This window comes from Pseudophryne corroboree, chromosome 2 (genome assembly GCF_028390025.1).
Source record: "Pseudophryne corroboree isolate aPseCor3 chromosome 2, aPseCor3.hap2, whole genome shotgun sequence".
Lineage (NCBI taxonomy): Eukaryota > Metazoa > Chordata > Amphibia > Anura > Myobatrachidae > Pseudophryne > Pseudophryne corroboree.
This window is the reverse complement of record NC_086445.1, coordinates 612,243,355-612,263,455: the sequence shown is the minus strand read 5'-3', so window position 1 is coordinate 612,263,455 and position 20,101 is coordinate 612,243,355.

The window sequence follows — 20,101 nt, the reverse complement described above, 5'->3', positions numbered from 1 at the left end:
CTCATAACTTGATATTATTAGTCTATAAATAAATATATTTTCACACCCCCTCTACGCACACAATTAGCAGCCTTACACATAACAGCCACAGTAGTGTTCCTTACACACAATGTCTCCAGTATAGTGTCAGATACACATAATGTCTCCAGTATAGTGCCAGATACACATAATGTGCAGTGCCAGATAGACATGATATGCCCCCCAGCAGTGCCAGCTACACATGACATGCCCCCCAGCAGTGCCAGCTACACATGATAGTGTTCACTTTTTAGGGCAGGGTGCTTATCACATATTTTTAAGTTAGGAGGGCAAAATGATGGGGGTCATTCCGAGTTGTTCGCTCGCAAGTGAATTTTAGCAGCTTTGCACACGCTAAGCCGCCGCCTACTGGGAGTGAATCTTAGCATCTTAAAATTGCGAACGATGTATTCGCAATATTGCGATTACACACCTTGTAGCAGTTTCTGAGTAGCTTCAGACTTACTCGGCATCTGCGATCAGTTCAGTGCTTGTCGTTCCTGGTTTGACGTCACAAACACACCCAGCGTTCGCCCAGACACTCCTCCGTTTCTCCGGCCACTCCTGCTTTTTTTCCGGAAACGGTAGCGTTTTTTCCCACACGCCCATAAAACGGGCTGTTTCCGCCCAGTAACACCCATTTCCTGTCAATCACATTACGATCGCCAGAACGATGAAAAAGCCGTGAGTAAAATTCCTAACTGCATAGCAAATTTACTTGGCGCAGTCGCAGTGCGAACATTGCGCATGCGAAGATTTTTACCGAGCGAACAACTCGAATGACCCCCGATGTACATACTGTAATGCTTGGTGCTCATCTACCTACATGCTAAAGCATGGACAGTGCACGCCGAAGGCGCGCAGCAAAAATTTAGGGGCGTTGCTTCGTGGGGGAGGTGCGTGGCCACATAATAGTGGCAATTCGCATTACACCACACAGTAGTGCAGTTAATACACACTGCACCAGGTAGAACCTCCTAGACACTTTGCGCCAGGCAGAGCACGTTAGACACTTTGCGCCAGGCAGAGCACGTTAGACACATTGCCTAGCCACAGACGCCTAGCGGGATCACTACATGATATGCTCCCCAGCCGTGCCAGCTACACATGACATGCCCCCCAGCAGTGCCAGATACATAAATGCCCCCACAGTGCCAGATATGTCCCCACAGTTCCAGATACATAAATGCCCCTACAGTGCCAGATACAGAAATGCCCCCACAGTGCCATAAATGCCCCCACAGTGCCATAAATGCCCCCACAGTGCCAGATATGCCCCCACAGTGCCAGAAATGCCCCCACAGTGCCAGATATATAAATGCCCCCACAGTGCCAGATACATAAATGCCCCCACAGTGCCAGATATGCCCCCACAGTTCCAGATACAGAAATGCCCCCACAGTGCCAGATACATAAATGCCCCTACAGTGCCAGATACAGAAATGCCCCCACAGTGCCAGACACATAAATGCCCCCACAGTGCCATAAATGCCCCCACAGTGCCAGATATGCCCCCACAGTGCCAGATACATAAATGCCCCCACAGTGCCAGATACATAAATGCCCCCACAGTGCCAGATATGTCCCCACAGTTCCAGATACATAAATGCCCCTACAGTGCCAGATACATAAATGCCCCCACAGTGCCAGATACATAAATGCCCCCACAGTGCCAGATACATAAATGCCCCCACAGTGCCAGGTACAGAAATGCCCCCACAGTGCCAGATACAGAAATGCCCCCACAGTGCCATAAATGCCCCCACAGTGCCAGGTATGCCAGGTATGCCCCCACAGTGCCAGATAAATGCCCCCACAGTGCCAGATAAATGCCCCCACAGTGCAGATGTGACCCCACAGTGCAGATAAATGCCCCCACAGTGCCATATAAATGCACCCACAGTGCCAGATAAATGCCCCCACAGTGCCAGATAAATGCCCCCACAGTGCAGATAAATGCCCCCACAGTGCCAGATAAATGCCCCCACAGTGCCAGATAAATGCCTCCACACAGTGCCATCCATAAATGTGCCCCCCCCCAAAAAAAAATACCAGATAAATGCCCCCACAGTGCCAGATACAGAAATGCCCCCACAGTGCCAGATACAGAAATGCCCCCACAGTGCCATAAATGCCCCCACAGTGCCAGATAAATGCCCCCACAGTGCAGATAAATGCCCCCACAGTGCCAGATAAATGCCCCCACAGTGCCAGATAAATGCCTCCACACAGTGCCATCCATAAATGTGCCCCCCCCAAAAAAAAAATACCTGCGGCGCTGGGAGGGGGAGGAGTACTGCTGTCCGGGTGCAGGTCCGGGTCCGGATGCGGGCGGGCGGATGCTGCAGGTGCAGGTCCGGGTGCGGGCAGTCTCCAAAGCGCTTGTGTGCGCTAAGCGTGCTGCGTGGCGCTGGCGTCTGACGTTAGACACCGGTGCCACTCAGCGTGCATAGCGCACACAAGAGTTCACGGCCAATGCTGCACAGGGCCGGCTCCGGGTTCGAATATGGCGGCGCCAGCGCGCGGCGCCCATTAAGGGTGGCGCCCTGTGTGGCCGCTCTATTCAAACATGCCTGGAGCCGGCCCTGGTTTATTGCAGGTTTTTTAATGGGGGCAGGTTGTTGGGCCTTGATTGGAACTATTGAATACACATGCCTAGTATCCATTCTTAAGGACAGCTGCTAGGCTGGTCAGCCATTTAGCTGGTCAGGGGTTTTTATTCTAAAGGCGGGATGTAATGGTGTGCGATTTTTTGCACACATTCCAACTCGCACCTTCTTACACTTTCAGAAGGTGCGAGTTGGCAGCGCAACTCGCAAATGTGATGCAGTGCAAGTTTTTGGTAAAAAATCTCAACCTGCATGCAAGGTCTGGTGAAAAAACAGACCTGAAACCTATTGGTTAAATTTGTGCCTTGTAATACAACTCTTGTGGGTGACCTCAATTAATCTCGCGGTCTACGACAGACCGCAGGGTTCCCACCATAGGTGATAATGAGGATTTCTCTCCCCATTACTGCCTATGCGCTCTGCTTGATTGGCAGGCCAGAAGCGCTATGACATAGCACTCCCTGATTGGCTGGTGGGTCCCCAACTGACAGAAATCACGAAGGGTCCCAGCATTCGGGGAAAGCGGATCCATGTGTAAACATAGATCCCCTTTAGTTGCATGGTTCTGGTGTTTTTGGTTTGTTATTTTTTTAACTGATCTACACCAGATTTTTGGTAAGTATATATTTTTTTTATTACAGGTACCCACAGATTCTACAGGACAAGTGGATGTGAATGGCGGTGTGGGATGTAGGTAAGTATGTGTGAGTATGTAAGTGTGTGTGAGTGTGTTTTAGTAAAATTATATTGTCACGTGTCTGTCTTTATTTTGATTTTAATTTTGTTGTGGAACTCTGGGACCTGTAGTTCCATAGCAAAATACACTGTTATCAGCCCGCCATCCACAGCCGAATGATGGCGAGGACAGGCTCAGGCTTCATCCCTGGCCCTTGGTTGTATGAAGGGGAGAACCCCTTTATTGTAGGGGCCCCCTCTCCCCCCAAGGAACCCCAGCCAGGGGTGACTAGTTGGGGGTGTGATGCTGCGGCTGCAGGGACCTATATAAAAGTGTCCCCCGGCTGCGGCATTATCTCACTGGCTAGTGGAGCCTGATGCTGGTTTTAAAAATATGGGGGACCCCTGCTTCTTTTGTCCCCGGTATTTGTGGAACCAGGACCAGTCCAAGAGCCCAGTGCTGGTAGTTTAAATACAGGGAACCCTACTAATATTTTCCCATATTTTTGCAACCAGGACCTGCTCAAAGAGCCCAGGGCTGGTTATGCTTTTAGGGGGGACCTGCATGTCACTTTATTTTTTATTTGTAACTCTTTCTTTATTGTTACACACAAAAGCATGCATGGATCTCACTGATCTGTGCATGCTTCTGTCAATCTTGCCAGACAGAAGCTGATCTATTTATTGGCGACTGTTTGCAGTGGCGGAACTAGCAAGCGGTGGGCCCAGGTGCGACAAAATGCTTTGGGCCCCCCATCCAAGTCCACCCCCTCACCCCTTGAGAGGATCTGGTGAGGGGGACCTGCTCAGGGCCAGAGAAATGGATACCTAGCAACAGTGCCGTAACTAGACATTTTAGCACTGTGTGCAAGAAACGGCATCGGAGCCCCACCCCTGCATGCAAAACAGGGGCAGTGCGCGCCGTAGGCGCGCGCAAAAATACATAGTGGCGTGGCTTCGCGGGGAAGGGGTGTGGCCACAAAATAATACCAATTCCTAAAACGGTGCACAGTAGTCTCCATTCTTCAAATTACGCCACACAGTAGCACCACTACACCAGGTAGAGACCCTTTTACACCTTACAGCGAACAGATTCCTCTTTTTACACATTACGGCAGACAGCGTCCCCTTTTTACACATTACGGCAGACAGCGTCCCCCTTTTTATACATTACGGCAGACAGCGTCCCCTTTTTACACATAACGGCAGACAGCATGCCCTTGTTACACATAGCGGCAGACAGCGTGCACTTTTTACACATTACGGCAGACAGCGTACACTTTTTACACATAACGGCAGACAGCGTGCCCTTGTTAAACATAGTGGCAGACAGCGTACACTTTTTACACATAACGGCAGACAGCGTCCCCCTTTTTACACATTACGGCAGACAGCGTCCCCTTTTTACACATTACGGCAGACAGCGTACACTTTTTACACATAACGGCAGACAACATACACTTTTTACACATAGCGGCAGACAGCGTGCCCTTGTTACACATTACGGCAGACAGCGTGCCCTTGTTACACATTACGGCAGACAGCGTGCCCTTGTTACACATTACGGCAGACAGCGTGCCCTTGTTACACATTACGGCAGGCAGATTCCCCCTTTTTACACGTTGCGGCAGGCAGTCCCCCGTTTTTACACATTGCGGCAGGCAGATTCCCCATTTTTACACATTACGGCAGGCAGATTCTCCCTTTTTACACATAGCGGCAGGCAGATTCCCCATTTTTACACATTGCAGCAGGCAGATTCCCCATTTTTACACGTTGCGGCAGGCAGTCCCCCCTTTTTACACATTGCGGCAGGCAGTCCCCCATTTTTACACATAGCGGCAGGCAGTCCACCCTTTTTACACATTGCGGTAGGCAGTCCCCCATTTTTACACATAGCGGCAGGCAGTCCCAACAAATAAAGAAAGAAAGAGACAGAAAGAAATAAAGAAAGAAAGAGACAGAAAGAAAGAAATAAAGAGAAAGAAAGAAAGTAGAATCATACTTACCCTCTCCGCTGGCTCAGGCTCCTCGTGCAGCTTGACGATTCCCGGGCAGTAGACGAGGTGGAGGAGGGAGCCGCAGCAGCGCTGTGTTATTGGTGGAGGCGCTGCTGCTGCTGCCCCCTGCTTCACTATAGGCTGTTCTCGGAAGACAGCCTATAGTGAAGCAGAGGGGCAGCAGCAGCAGCGCCTCCACCAGTACCAAAGCGCTGCTGCGGCTCCCTCCTTCACCTCCGTCCTTCACCGTCCGTGCCGCTGCTCTTCTCCTCTGTGGGCGGCTGTGCGCTGCGGGCAGCGGTTGCCCGCAGCGCACAGCGGCATGTAATGAGTCAGTTTGACTCATTACATGCTTGGGCCCCTGGACAGAGGCGGGCCCCAGTGCAACGCACTGCTTGCCCTGCCGGTAGTTCCGCCTCTGATTGTTTGTAATTTTTAGGTGTGAGTTTTAAACTCGCATCCTATTATATTGCTCGAGTTGTATGTTTGCAATGGCAAAACATCTGAATGTGAGTTTTGCCATTGTAAATTTTTAGACTGCAGAAAACATGCGATTTTGCATGTTTCCACACACTATTACATTGGTCGACTTTGCAAAATGTGCGAGTTTAGCGTGCAAAATTGCACTCCATTACATTTGGCCCCAAGTGTTTTTATTAAAGGGTTATGAAATAATAAGAAAATTCAAGACTTATTCAGGACTTAAACAGGATGAAAAGAAATGGAAAAAATACATTCAATCATATTTGGAGCTAAGGAACTACCAGAAAATCGACCCACCTTTCATCTGCATGCAAACGTATCTGTGTATGTAAACGTATGTTCGTATCTTTCAATCTGAAAACCTCACACTGTCTGAGAACACTATGCAACCAATTTGTATATATGAAAAAACAGTTATATATGAAAACCCAGATGATTTGCTTGCATTTGTAGATTCCTGTGTTTGAAATTTGGCTCAGTGATGCATAGTTATTTGAAGGCATACTGGGCTAGTGTTTGCATAGTCAAATACAGTGCAATTTATCACCTTTCTTCAGCTACACATTTGCCTCATTATTAGATTGTATTAGTTAGCTATAATATTCCTTTAGATGCAGTCTAGGGTCAGCTGTGCCTAAATGTGTGTTCACATACACAAATTGTTCATACTGTAACACTAAGTGTAAATGAACAGCCAAACAACATCTGTAAACTAGTATTTGAATGTTTAACTTTAACAGTTGCAACCTCATTAAACTCTAAGCCTAAATAACTTTAGTCTTATTTCAAACACATTATGTAACACAAATTGTTTTACTTCATAGCACTTCATGGTATTTTCTCCAAAGTAATTACATCATTCTCACTTCCTGCAATTCACCCTTATGTACACATTGCCACCTCAATTATCCTCTCCTCTCTTAATAACACTCATGAGCTTTTTACTTATCTTTGTACATTAACAGTAATCCACAACCTGTCACCATATAAAAACGTTCACAAGCCTCACTGTTATGAGTTGCAGCAGCAGCAGCTCATCCCTGCTTGCTAATCTGGCCGTCCCCTAGCTACCTGGAGACTGGATTCTGTGTGTTGCAGCACACCTGTTTGGGAGTGCTTCATTACCTGACTTCAGCATGTGGTTCTTGTTAAGTCAAGAGCCTGGGTGATGTGCAGTAGCACAGTTGTACTGAGTAAGTAATTAGAGGGGGTCTGGCTGCATTGAATCTTTGCCATTGGTTGGTGCTCTCTTTATATTCCCAGTCTGCCCATTACTCCTTGCTGGTCATATATCCTGTTTGCCGCAGAAGCCTTTGACTCTCTGTTTCATATTCTTGTCCTGTGAGATCCTGTGCTAAAGTGACCTTGCCAGACCCAGTCCTGTCTGGTTCCTGTCTGTCTTGGCTGTAGCTGTAGTGGGGATTTCTCCACACCATCATTGTTCTTTGTCTTGTCTGTATCTTGGTCTTTCTGTTGTTATCCAGTATCATTTCATTTGCATACTGCTGCTTTACACATACCACCACCTGTGTCTCTATTACCACAGTCCCATCCACTACAGTCTCTCTCTGGCCTGTTTATCAGTGTACATTGTCACAGTCCTATTAGTCTGTTCTCTGAACAATTCCTTGTATCAGTCTTCTTTGCCTTTTTGTGTTTGTACTGCGGTTGCCAGGAGTAACATCCACTGACCTGGAGTATTCTGTGTTTGTATGTCTGTTCTGCTTCCCCTGTCTGTATTCTATTGTCATGCATTTCTGTTGTTGCCAGTACCAACCACTGTGAGTTCAGAGCATTCCCTGTTATTTATGTACCATTTGATTTATGTTTCTTGCCTGTCTCTTTAGTTAGATTACCCAGCCTGTTAGTCTAGTGGAGTCAAATGACGTCTGGCATACCAGAACGCACTTGTCGAGTGTGGTCGCCAAATATATAAAGGTTTCTTTCAAGACTGACCAGAACCAATAAATCACATGCACTTTATCACAGCGGTAAGCATACCAAGAAACTCACTGGGTCAAGGGTTGTGATGTTCTCATAAAGGTATCTTTAGGTTTCTTGATCACTCCTTTCAGGGTGAGTTTCCTCCCAGTATGGTACATAAAATAGAAAACAATCATACAATGTGTAGTGGTGTCAAGAAACACTCATACACCCTGGTGGTGTAAGTGCCACGTATGCAAAGTGGGAGACCCCTTCACCAATCTGCGCACCTGAAACTCACATCAAGTGGGGGTGGGAAATACATGTAAAGGCTTCTTTAAAACAACACAATGGGATGTACCCAAAACTCACACTCCAGGAGGTAGGTACCGTTATATAAATGTTTCTTTGTCAAACGATGGTTACAGGTCTCATTCTGAATGACGATATAAAAATTTATTTCTCACACAATAAAACACAAAAAATGTATGTATAAAAAAGTATATAAAAGTATTTTTCAATAAAAAGTATAGAACAAAAATATAGAACACAAAGTATAGAATAAACAAAAATGGAAGTGGACAAAATGGAAAGACAGATCATTCTTACAGGTAATACAAATCCTAAATGCAACAAAAATATGGAGAGTCCCTTTATATCCGATTTTGGAAGTAACTATAGAGACCAAGAAAAGATCATTAAAAAGCATTGACATATATTGTTGAGGGATCCAATCTTAAAGGATATTGTGCCAAAAAATCCAATATTCATTTATAGAAGATCCGAAAATCTGAAGAATAGTCTAGTACGCAGTTCTTTACAACAGGAAACAATGAATCCTATAAGAAGTAAAGGTTCTCATTGGTGCGGCACATGCATTGCCTGCAGAGATATCAGCTCAAGTGTATCTAAATTAGAGATGTACACCGGACATTTTTCGGGTTTTGTGTTTTGGTTTTGGATTCGGTTCCACGGCCGTGTTTTGGATTCGGACGTGTTTTGGCAAAACCTCCCTGAAAATTTTGTCGGATTGGGTGTGTTTTGGATTCGGGTGTTTTTTTTTCAAAAACCCCTCAAAAACAGCTTAAATCATAGAATTTGGGGGTAATTTTGATCCCATAGTATTATTAACCTCAATAACCATAATTTCCACTCATTTCCAGTCTATTCAGAACACCTCACACCTCACAATATTATTTTTAGTCCTAAAACTTGCACCGAGGTTGCTGATGACTAAGCTAAGCGACCCAAGTGGCCGGCACAAACACCTGGCCCATCTAGGAGTGGCATTGCCGTGTTAGACAGGATGGCACTTAAAAAAATTAGCCCCAAACATCACATGATGCAGAGATAAATAAAAAATAAATAAAGGTGCAAGATGGAATTGTCATTGGGCCCTCCCACCCACCCTTATGTTGTATAAACAGGACATGCACACTTTAACAAGCCCATCATTTCAGTGACAGGGTCTGCCACACGACTGTGGCTGAAATGACTGATTGGTTTGGGCCCCCACCAAAAAAGAAGCAATCAATCTCTCCTTGCACAAACTGGCTCTACGGAGGCAAGATGTCCACCTCCTCCTCATCATCCAATTCCTCACCCCTTTCACTGTGTACATCCCCCTCCTCACAGATTATTAATTCGTCCCCACTGGAATCCACCATCTCAGGTCCCTGTGTACTTTCTGGAGGCAATTGCTGGTGAATGTCTCCACGGAGGAATTGATTATAATTCATTTTGATGAACATCATCTTCTCCACATTTTCTGGAAGTAACCTCGTACGCCGATTGCTGACAAGGTGACTGGCTGCACTAAACACTCTTTGGGAGTACACACTGGAGAGAGGGGGGGAGGCAACTTAGGTAAAATAAAGCCAGTTTGTGCAAGGGCCTCCAAATTTCCTCTTTTTCCTGCCAGTATACGTACGGACTGTCTGACGTGCCTACTTGGATGCAGTCACTCATATAATCCTCCACCATTCTTTCAATGGTGACAGAATCATATGCAGTGACAGTAGACGACATGTCAGTAATCGTTGGCAGGTCCTTCAGTCCGGACCAGATGTCAGCACTCGCTCCAGACTGCCCTGCATCACCTCCAGTGGGTGGGGTCGGAATTCTTAGCCTTTTCCTCGCAGCCCCAGTTGCGGGAGAATGTGTAGGAGGAGCTGTTGGCGGGTCACGTTCCGCTTGACTTGACAAGTGTTTCACCAGCAGGTCTTTGAACATATGCAGACTTGTGTCTGCCGGAAAGAGAGATACAACGTAGGCTTTAAACCTAGGATCGAGCACGGTGGCCAAAATGTAGTGCTCTGATTTCAACAGATTGACCACCCGTGAATCCTGGTTAAGCGAATTAAGGGCTCCATCCACAAGTCCCACATGCCTAGCGGAATCGCTCCATTTTAGCTCCTCCTTCAATCTCTCCAGCTTCTTTTGCAAATGCCTGATGAGGGGAATGACCTGACTCAGGCTGGCAGTGTCTGAACTGACTTCACGTGTGGCAAGTTCAAAGGGTTGCAGAACCTTGCACAACGTTGAAATCATTCTCCACTGTGCTTGAGTCAGGTGCATTCCCCCTCCTTTGCCTATATTGTAGGCAGATGTATAGGCTTGAATAGCCTTTTGCTGCTCCTCCATCCTCTGAAGCATTATAGAGGGTTGAATTCCACCTCGTTACCACCTCTTGCTTCAGCTGATGGCGGGGCAGGTTCAGGACTGTTTGCTGGTGCTCCAGTCTTCGGCACGCATGCCGAAAATGGCCCGCAATTCTTCGGGCCACCGACAGCATCTCTTGCACGCCCCTGTCGTTTTAAAAAAAAATCTGCACCACCAAATTCAATGTATGTGCAAAACATGGGACGTGCTGGAATTTGCACACATGTAATGCACGCACAATATTGGTGGCGTTGTCCGATGTCACAAATCCCCATGAGAGTCCAGTTGGGGTAAGCCATTCTGCGATGATGTTCCTCAGTTTCCGTAAGAGGTTGTCAGCTGTGTGCCTCTTATGGAAAGCGGTGATACAAAGCGTAGCCTGCCTAGGAATGAGTTGGCGTTTGCGAGATGCTGCTACTGGTGCCGCCGCTGCTGTTCTTGCTGCGGGAGGCAATACATCTACCCAGTGGGCTGTCACAGTCATATAGTCCTGAGTCTGCCCTGCTCCACTTGTCCACATGTCCGTGGTTAAGTGGACATTGGGTACAACTGCATATTTTAGGACACTGGTGACTCTTTTTCTGACGTCTGTGTACATTCTCGGTATCGCCTGCCTAGAGAAATGGAACCTAGATGGTATTTGGTACCAGGGACACAGTACCTCAAGCAATTCTATAATTCCCTGTAAATTAACGGTCGATACCGGACACACGTTTAACACCACCGCAGCTGCCAAGACCTGAGTTATCCGCTTTGCAGCAGGATGACTGCTGTGATATTTCATCTTCCTCGCCAAGGACTGTTGGACAATCAATTGCTTACTGGAAGTAGTACAAGTGGTCTTCCAACTTCCCTTCTGGGATGACAATCGACTCCCAGCAGCAACAACAGCAGCGCCAGCAGCAGTAGGCGTTACACTCAAGGATGCATCAGAGGAATCCCAGGCAGGAGAGGACTCGTCAGACTTGCCAGTGACATGGCCTGCAGGACTATTGGCTTTCCTGTCTAAGGAGGAAATTGACACTGAGGGAGTTGGTGGTGTGGTTTGCAGGAGCTTGGTTACAAGAGGAAGGGATTTAGTTGTCAGTGGACTGCTTCCGCTGTCACCCAAAGTTTTTGAACTTGTCAATGACTTCTGATGAATGCGCTCCAGGTGACGTATAAGGGAGGATGTTCCTAGGTGGTTAACGTCCTTACCCCTACTTATTACAGCTTGACAAAGGCAACACACGGCTTGACACCTGTTGTCCGCATTTGTGTTAAAATAATTCCACACCGAAGAGGTGATTTTTTTTGTAATTTGACCAGACATGTCAATGGCCATATTCGTCCCACGGACAACAGGTGTCTCCCCGGGTGCCTGACTTAAACAAACCACCTCATCATCAGAATCCTCCTTGTCAATTTCCTTCTCAGCGCCAGCAACACCCATATCCTCATCCTGGTGTACTTCAACAGTGACATCTTCAATTTGACTATCAGGAACTGGACTGTGGGTGTTCCTTCCAGCACTTGCAGGGGGCGTACAAATGGTGGAAGGCGCCACCTCTTCCCGTCCAGTGTTGGGAAGGTCAGGCATCGCAACCGACACAATTGGACTCTCCTTGGGGATTTGTGATTTAGAAGAACGTACAGTTCTTTGCTGTGCTTTTGCCAGCTTAAGTCTTTTCATTTATCTAGCGGAAGGATGAGTGCTTCCATCCTCATGTGAAGCTGAACCACTAGCCATGAACATAGGCCAGGGCCTCAGCCGTTCCTTGCCACTCCGTGTCATAAATGGCATATTGGCAAGTTTACGCTTCTCATCAGATGCTTTTAATTTTGATTTTTGGGTCATTTTACTGAACTTTTGTTTTTTGTATTTTACATGCTCTCTACTATGACATTGGGCATCGGCCTTGGCAGACGACGTTGATGGCATTTCATTGTCTCGGCCATGACTAGTGGCAGCAACTTCAGCACGAGGTGGAAGTGGATCTTGATCTTTCCCTATTTTACCCTCCACATTTTTGTTTTCCATTTTTTAATGCGTGGAATTATATGCCAGTAATATATCAATAGCAATGGCCTACTGTACTGTACTATATATGTATACTGTTGGTCACCAAAATGCTGCCCTTTAATACTAGAAGCTATAGAAAAGTATATATATTATTGTATGTATCAGTACAGAGCAATGTAACTGTGACACATGTGTCCTGACAAGCAGTATAGAAGCTATAGAAAAGTATATATATTATTATATATATAAGTGCAGAGCAGTGTAACTGTGACCCATGTGTCCTGACAAGCAGCATAGAAGCTATAGAAAAGTATATATATTATTGTATATATCAGTAAAGAGCGGTGTAACTGTGACCCATGTGTGTCCTGACAAGCAGTATAGAAGCTATAGAAAAGTATATATATTATTGTATATATCAGTACAGAGCGGTGTAACTGTGACCCATGTGTCCTGACAAGCAGTATAGAAGCTATAGAAAAGTATATATATTATTGTATATATCAGTAAAGAGCGGTGTAACTGTGACCCATGTGTGTCCTGACAAGCAGTATAGAAGCTATAGAAAAGTATATATATTATTGTATATATCAGTACAGAGTGGTGTAACTGTGACCCATGTGTGTCCTGACAAGCAGTATAGAAGCTATAGAAAAGTATATATATTATTGTATATATCAGTACAGAGCGGTGTAACTGTGACCATGTGTCCTGGCAAGCAGTATAGAAGCTATAGAAAAGTATATATATTATTGTATATATCAGTACTGAGCGGTGTAACTGTGACCCATGTGTCCTGACAAGCAGTATAGAAGCTATAGAAAAGTATATATATTATTGTATATATCAGTACTGAGCGGTGTAACTGTGACCCATGTGTCCTGACAAGCAGTATAGAAGCTATAGAAAAGTATATGTATTATTGTATATATCAGTACAGAGTGGTGTAACTGTGAACCATGTGTGTCCGGACAAGCAGTATAGAAGCTATAGAAAAGTATATATATTATTGTATATATCAGTACAGAGCGGTGTAACTGTGACCCATGTGTCCTGACAAGCAGTATAGAAGCTATAGAAAAGTATATATATTATTGTATATATCAGTACAGAGCGGTGTAACTGTGAACCATGTGTGTCCGGACAAGCAGTATAGAAGCTATAGAAAAGTATATATTTTATTGTATATATCAGTACAGAGCGGTGTAACTGTGACCCATGTGTCCTGACAAGCAGTATAGAAGCTATAGAAAAGTATTTATATTATTGTATATATCAGTACATGTGTAACTGTGACACATGTGTCCTGACAAGCAGTATAGAAGCTATAGAAAAGTATATATATTACTGTATATATCAGTACATGTGTAACTGTGACACATGTGTCCTGACAAGCAGTATAGAAGCTATAGAAAAGTATATATATTACTGTATATATCAGTACATGTGTAACTGTGACACATGTGTCCTGACAAGCAGTATAGAAGCTATAGAAAAGTATATATATTATTGTATATATCAGTACAGAGCGGTGTAACTGTGACCATCTGTCCTGACAAGCAGTATAGAAGCTATAGAAAAGTATATGTTATTATATACTGGTGGTCCCCAGTCCCCACAATGCAGCACACTGATCAGATATTTGCAGCACACTGAGCACAGATATGGAGCGTTTTCAGGCAGAGAACGTAGATATTTTCAGCACACTGAGCACAGATTATTTGCAGCACACTGAGCACAGATATTTTCAGCACACTGAGCACAGATTACGGAGCTTTTCAGGGAGAGAACGCAGCCACGTCCTCTCCGTTCAATCTCCAAAGCACGAGTGAAAATGGTGGCGACGCGCGGCTCCTTATATAGAATACGAATCTCGCGAGAATCCGACAGCGGGATGATGGCGTTCGGGCGCGTTCTGGTTAACCGAGCAAGGCGGGAAGATCCGAGGCTGCCTTGGAACCGTGTAAAATGGGTGAAGTTCGGGGGGTTCGGATCCCGAGGAACCGAACCCGCTCATCTCTAATCTAAATACACCGACTTTAATGTAAAGGGCACCACATATGAGATTAGAGATTTTATTACATGCCACACTACCAACATGGTATATTTATTGGAATGTACATGTGGTCCCTGTTATGTTGGTAGGACAAGTAGAGCCCTCAAAACTTGTGTATCTGAACACATGAGAAATATAAAAAAGGGTCTTGCCACTCATACAGTATTTTTATATATACATTTACCATCATTTGTTGTTATTACACCTGTTAAAATTCAGGGTTTAACATTTCACCTTAGAAAGTTTATTTTAAATAAGCAGCAGTGTTGTGTTTTAAAGAGCGCTACCTATTGGGTATTCTTTGTGAGTTTTGTATTGCCCCCGTTCAGACCACTGCTGGAATGTACGGTTACTATACCTACACTTCTGGCGATGGTGGAACGCACTTGGAACATGGAACTTCCGGTCCCCATCTTCTACAACGGATACAGAATACCATGGAACGTATCTGGAACGCGGAACTTTTGGTCCGCATCTCACACAATGGATTCTGTGCCTTTCTGAAAAGGGGGATTGTCTTATTGTATTTTAGTAATCCTTACCTTGTAGATATAGGGTGATTCATGAAGTGTATAAGTATGTTTTAATTGTATTCGTTTTTGCTTTGCATTATGTTGCCACACCTCCAGGAAGTTGACCCCACTTCCTGTTAAGGGGTATAAATATTTGATTTTGTCCACACTCTCCACACCTTGACAAAGATCCAGGGTAGGATCGAAACGTGTCTGTAAGGAGACTGTGAAAACCCTCTAAGGACTATTCTGAAAATTTCTTCCAAGTTACTCTAAAGACCATCAGTTATTTGATTATAGTCCAGACCTGCATCATGTATCTTTTGGAAATAACATCTTGTCACCTGTAAAAACTTTTTATTGAAAAGGACTTTTATATACTTTTTTATACATACATTTTTTGTGTTTTATTGTGTGAGAAATACATTTTTATATCATCATTTGCAATGAGACCTGTACCCATTGTTTGACAAAGAAACATTTATATAACGATACCTACCTTCTCGAGTGTGAGTTTTGTGTATGCCCCATTGTGATGTTTTAAGAAACCTTTATATGTATTTACCACCCCCACTTAAAGTAAGTTTCAGGAGTGCAGATTGGTGATGGGGTCTCCCAGTTTGTATGCGTGGCACTTACCCCACCAGGGTGTATGAGTGTTTCTTGACACCACTACACATTGTATGATTGTTTTCTATTTTATGTACCATACTGGGAGGAAACTCACCCTGAAAGGAGTGATCAAGAAGCATAAAGATACCTTTATGAGAACATCACAACCCTTGATCCAGTGAGCTTATTGGTTCACTTACCGTTGTAATAAAGTGCATGTGATTTATTGGTTCTGGTCAGTCTTAAAATAAACCTTTATATATTTCGCGACCACACTCGACAAGTGAGTTCTGGTACGCCAGACGTCATTTGACTCCATTTGATTCCTATCCCCTTTTGCTATATGATCTGTGCAAAATTTTGGACTTAAGAAAGTACTGTACTATACATTTTGTTTTTTCTATATTTTATTCGCATGTACGGTCCGTGGAAGAGACATCTTTAGGAAGCTAAACTACATTGGAAAACTACATGGTCACCTCCTCTATTCTGAGTTGCCTTTGATCTAATTGTCTTCTTTTTGTATCTTGTGTATTTTTCATGTGTGTTGGGCAGGTTTAGGCAGTGTGATTAAGCACAACCCTCAGTTGTGCTGGGATTTTGTTCTTTCATTGTATATTTAGTTCATCCTGTTAGTCTGTTATTGCCTTCTCTCCTGACTACTTCTCCGTTGCTATTACCATTAGTGCATCACTCCTTCTGTGTCTCTCAATACCCAGATATCTCATTAGTACCTTTACCTTATTACCATACCTTGCTATTAATTCATTATTCTCTTGTCTTGTTCTTGTCTTTTGGTATTCTTGGTCTTGTCCTTGTCTAGTGTATGTCAGTCTGTCCACCCTTAACCCACTCCGTGTCAGGTGGGTTCTACTCCAGCATAATTCCTTGCACTTGCCCAGCCTCCAATTGTTTCTTTGTTCACATTTAGACCTGGGGCATCTGAATACTGGGTGGACTTAATCCACTTAGGAAAGTCAGCTGCTAAAGGTGAAGCTTTAGAACGCAGGAGACTTGAGGATTGCTGGGCTTGCGTAACACTCCATCCAGATAAATTTCCCAGATCATTTCAATGAACAGATAAGACCAGATATACTCCCCAGATCGTAACATTCCTACAACTATATCTCTCTATCTCTTCTATTAGCTGGTGACATTTCATCATATCCAGTCCCTAGCCACTTGCCCCACTCACATTTATCTGATTTGCAGAAGAATATAAATCCAGCTAACCTCATAAACATCACGTCTCCCATCATTCTCCAAATCACAAAAATGTGCCTTATGGAATGCATAATCTGTTTATAACAAATTAACGTCCATCCATGATGGATGTCATATCTAACATCTTCAACCTGTTGGCTATAAAAAAAAACATGGCTCATACAATCAGACACAGCGTTCCGTGCAGCACTGTCGCACGGTGATCTCCATTTCACACATACCTCCAGGCCTGACTGCCATAAAGGAGGTGGGGTTGGAATATGCCTATCCTAATATTTCACATACACAATTCTACCATAGGTTCCACCATTCACATTTACATCATTTGAAGTAAATTCTACCAGAATTTACACTCCTTTATCTCTCATATTGCAGCTATTACCTATCTAGGCAACCCAAACAAATTCTGGAAGTTTTTCTGCCTGGCACCCTCACTTCCTATCCTCTGACATCGCCACCGTCATCATCGGTGATTTCAATATTACTATTGATAGTCCAAAATCTGTTGTTCATGCCTCCAGACTACTCTCTCTAACCTCTCTCAGCCTCTCCCAGTGGACTAACTCCTCTACTCACCAGGAGGGCCACCGCCTTGATCTTGTATTCACCAGACTTTGCTCAGTTTTTGAATTCACTAACATTCCTTTCCCTCTCTTATATAACAACCTTATCACCTGCATGCTCTCTTCCATTATTTCAAACTCAAAGTCACTGAAGTCCTCCAATCCACCTTAAACCCGCTGACATATTAATACTTTTCATTTTCAAGACCTTTCTACTTCTCTGCAACAACTGCTCTCACGAATCTCTGCATTCACTTCTCCTGAGACATCTGTATGACACCTGAACCAGACTCTAGAAATAGCCCTTGATGAAGTGGCTGCAGCTACCCATCACACTCTATGTAGCCCTAGATATCAACCATAGCACTCTAAATAAACAACACATCGGGGTAATTCAGACCTGATGATAGCAGCAAATCTGTTAACAGTTGGGCAAAACTATGTGCAGTGCAGGGGGCGCAGATATAACATGTGCAGAGAGAGTTAGATTTGGGTGGGGAGTGTTCAAACTGAAATCTAAATTGCAGTGTCAAAATAAAGCAGCCAGTATTTACCCTGCACAGAAACAATATAACCCACCCAAATCTAACTCTATCTGCAAATGTTACATCTGCCTCCCCTGCAGTGCACATGGTTTTGCCCAACTGCTACAATCAGGTCTGAATTACCCCCATCTACAGAAAGTCTCACGTAAAGTTGAACATCAGTGGCGTAAATCTCGTGCTCCAAGTGACTTCCTCACATATAAGACTATCTGCTCCTATCGTAATGCCCTGGATACTGCCAAACAAACATATTTCCAAACTCTCACCTCTGCTCAAGCCTCTAACCCCAAGCAACTTTGTTTTTCCCATCAATGATTTTTATTGAAAATAAGTTTTCTTTTTGAAATGGGAAGGGGTACAGAAAAGAAAAAAGGAAGGGGCGGGTAGGTACATAGAACCAAGGGAGCAGGATGTAAACATGCAAATATCAAAATTGTCAGAAAGTCAAATATAACAATCCAATATAGATACAATAGAAAAAAATACAAAGTCATCTTGGAAAAAGATAAACATAAACACGGGCCAAACATGAAAACATATCAATAAACAGACAATCAATAAAAGACACAGGGCTAGTAAGGTACAGGGCCGGTGCAAGGTTTCTCTGCACCCTAGGCAAATAGTCAGCAGCAGCCCCCCCCCCCCCTCCCCAGGTAACCACCTCACAATTTATCGGTTTGGGTTAGGATATTGGGGTTACGGTATTAGGGATAGGAAATAAGGGTTGATTTATCAGTGTGGGTTAAGGTTAGGTGTTATTATTAGGGATAGATATATATATTTATATATATATAGATATATATATATATATATATATGTTACATACGATATCCTGGCGCTCGGGATGCCGGCTGTCAGAATACGGACAGCGACATCCCGAAGATTAAAATCCCAACACTTGCTAATTATGTAAACTAACCCTGATCCCTAATCTTCCACCCCCCCCCCCTTCCTAATCCTAACCCTCCCCAGTGGTGCCTAACCTTAACTCCCCCTTCCCCCAGCCTAACCCCAACCCTTCCTCCCCCAAAGCCTAATCCTAACCCTCCCCAGGGCTGCCTAATCCCCCCTACCCACAGCAAAACCCTCCCACCCCTGCAGACTAACCCTAACCCACCCAACCCCGCAGCCTAACCTCTCCCCCAAAATAGTAATTTGGACCCATCCTACAATGCTACACTGGTTCCCCAAGCCCAGCTGTTCATACTGGAAACGCACAGACTATATAGCATTAACGTATATCTATATCTTTATATCTATATTCCCTCCAATGGCGGCACTCAGGTCTCGTAAATAATGACAACAGGACACGGCTCTGATCGGCAACGTTTCAGCGCTTTTATCAAGCCACATAAAAGCACTGTGAGCACACTAAATGAGCTGAAACTCACATTGTAGCACACTGAATGAGCCGAAACTCACATTGTAGCATACTGAATGAGCCGAAATTCACATTGTAGCACACTGAATGAGCCAACAGTCAAATTGTAGCACACTGAATGAGCCGACATTCACATTGTAGCACACTGAATGAGCTGACAGTCACATTGTAGCACACTGAATGAGCCGGCATTCACATTGTAGCACACTGAATGAGCCGAAACTCACATTGTAGCACACTGAATGAGCCGACATTCACATTGTAGCACACTGAATGAGCCGACAGTCATATTGTAGCACACTGAATGAGCCGACATTCACATTGTAGCACACTGAATGAGCCGACATTCACATTGTAGCACACTGAATGAGACGAAATTCACATAATAGCACACTGAATGAGCCAAAATTCACATTATAGCACGCGGAATGAGACGAAATTCACATTGTAGCGCACTGAATGAGCTGAAATTGTGACAGCAGGGACAGCCAGAGTGACGAAAGGGACAGCCAGAGAGAAGACAGGGACAGCCAGAGAGAAGACAGGGACAGCCAGAGAGAAGACAGGGACAGCCAGAGAGATGATAGGGACAGCCAGAGAGATGACAGGGAGGCATTCTGGCGGGCGGGATGCTGCTGTCGGGATTGTGACAGCTGGCATCCCACCCAAACGGTAAACCATACGGAACATATATATATATATATATATATATATATATAGTACAATTTTGTGTACCCCTTATATGTTTTTGTTTACCATACCCCCACCCCTTATATGCGTTGTGCTTATCCCCCGCCCCCCCCCCCCCCTCCCTTTCCTTTATATAAATTATACCTA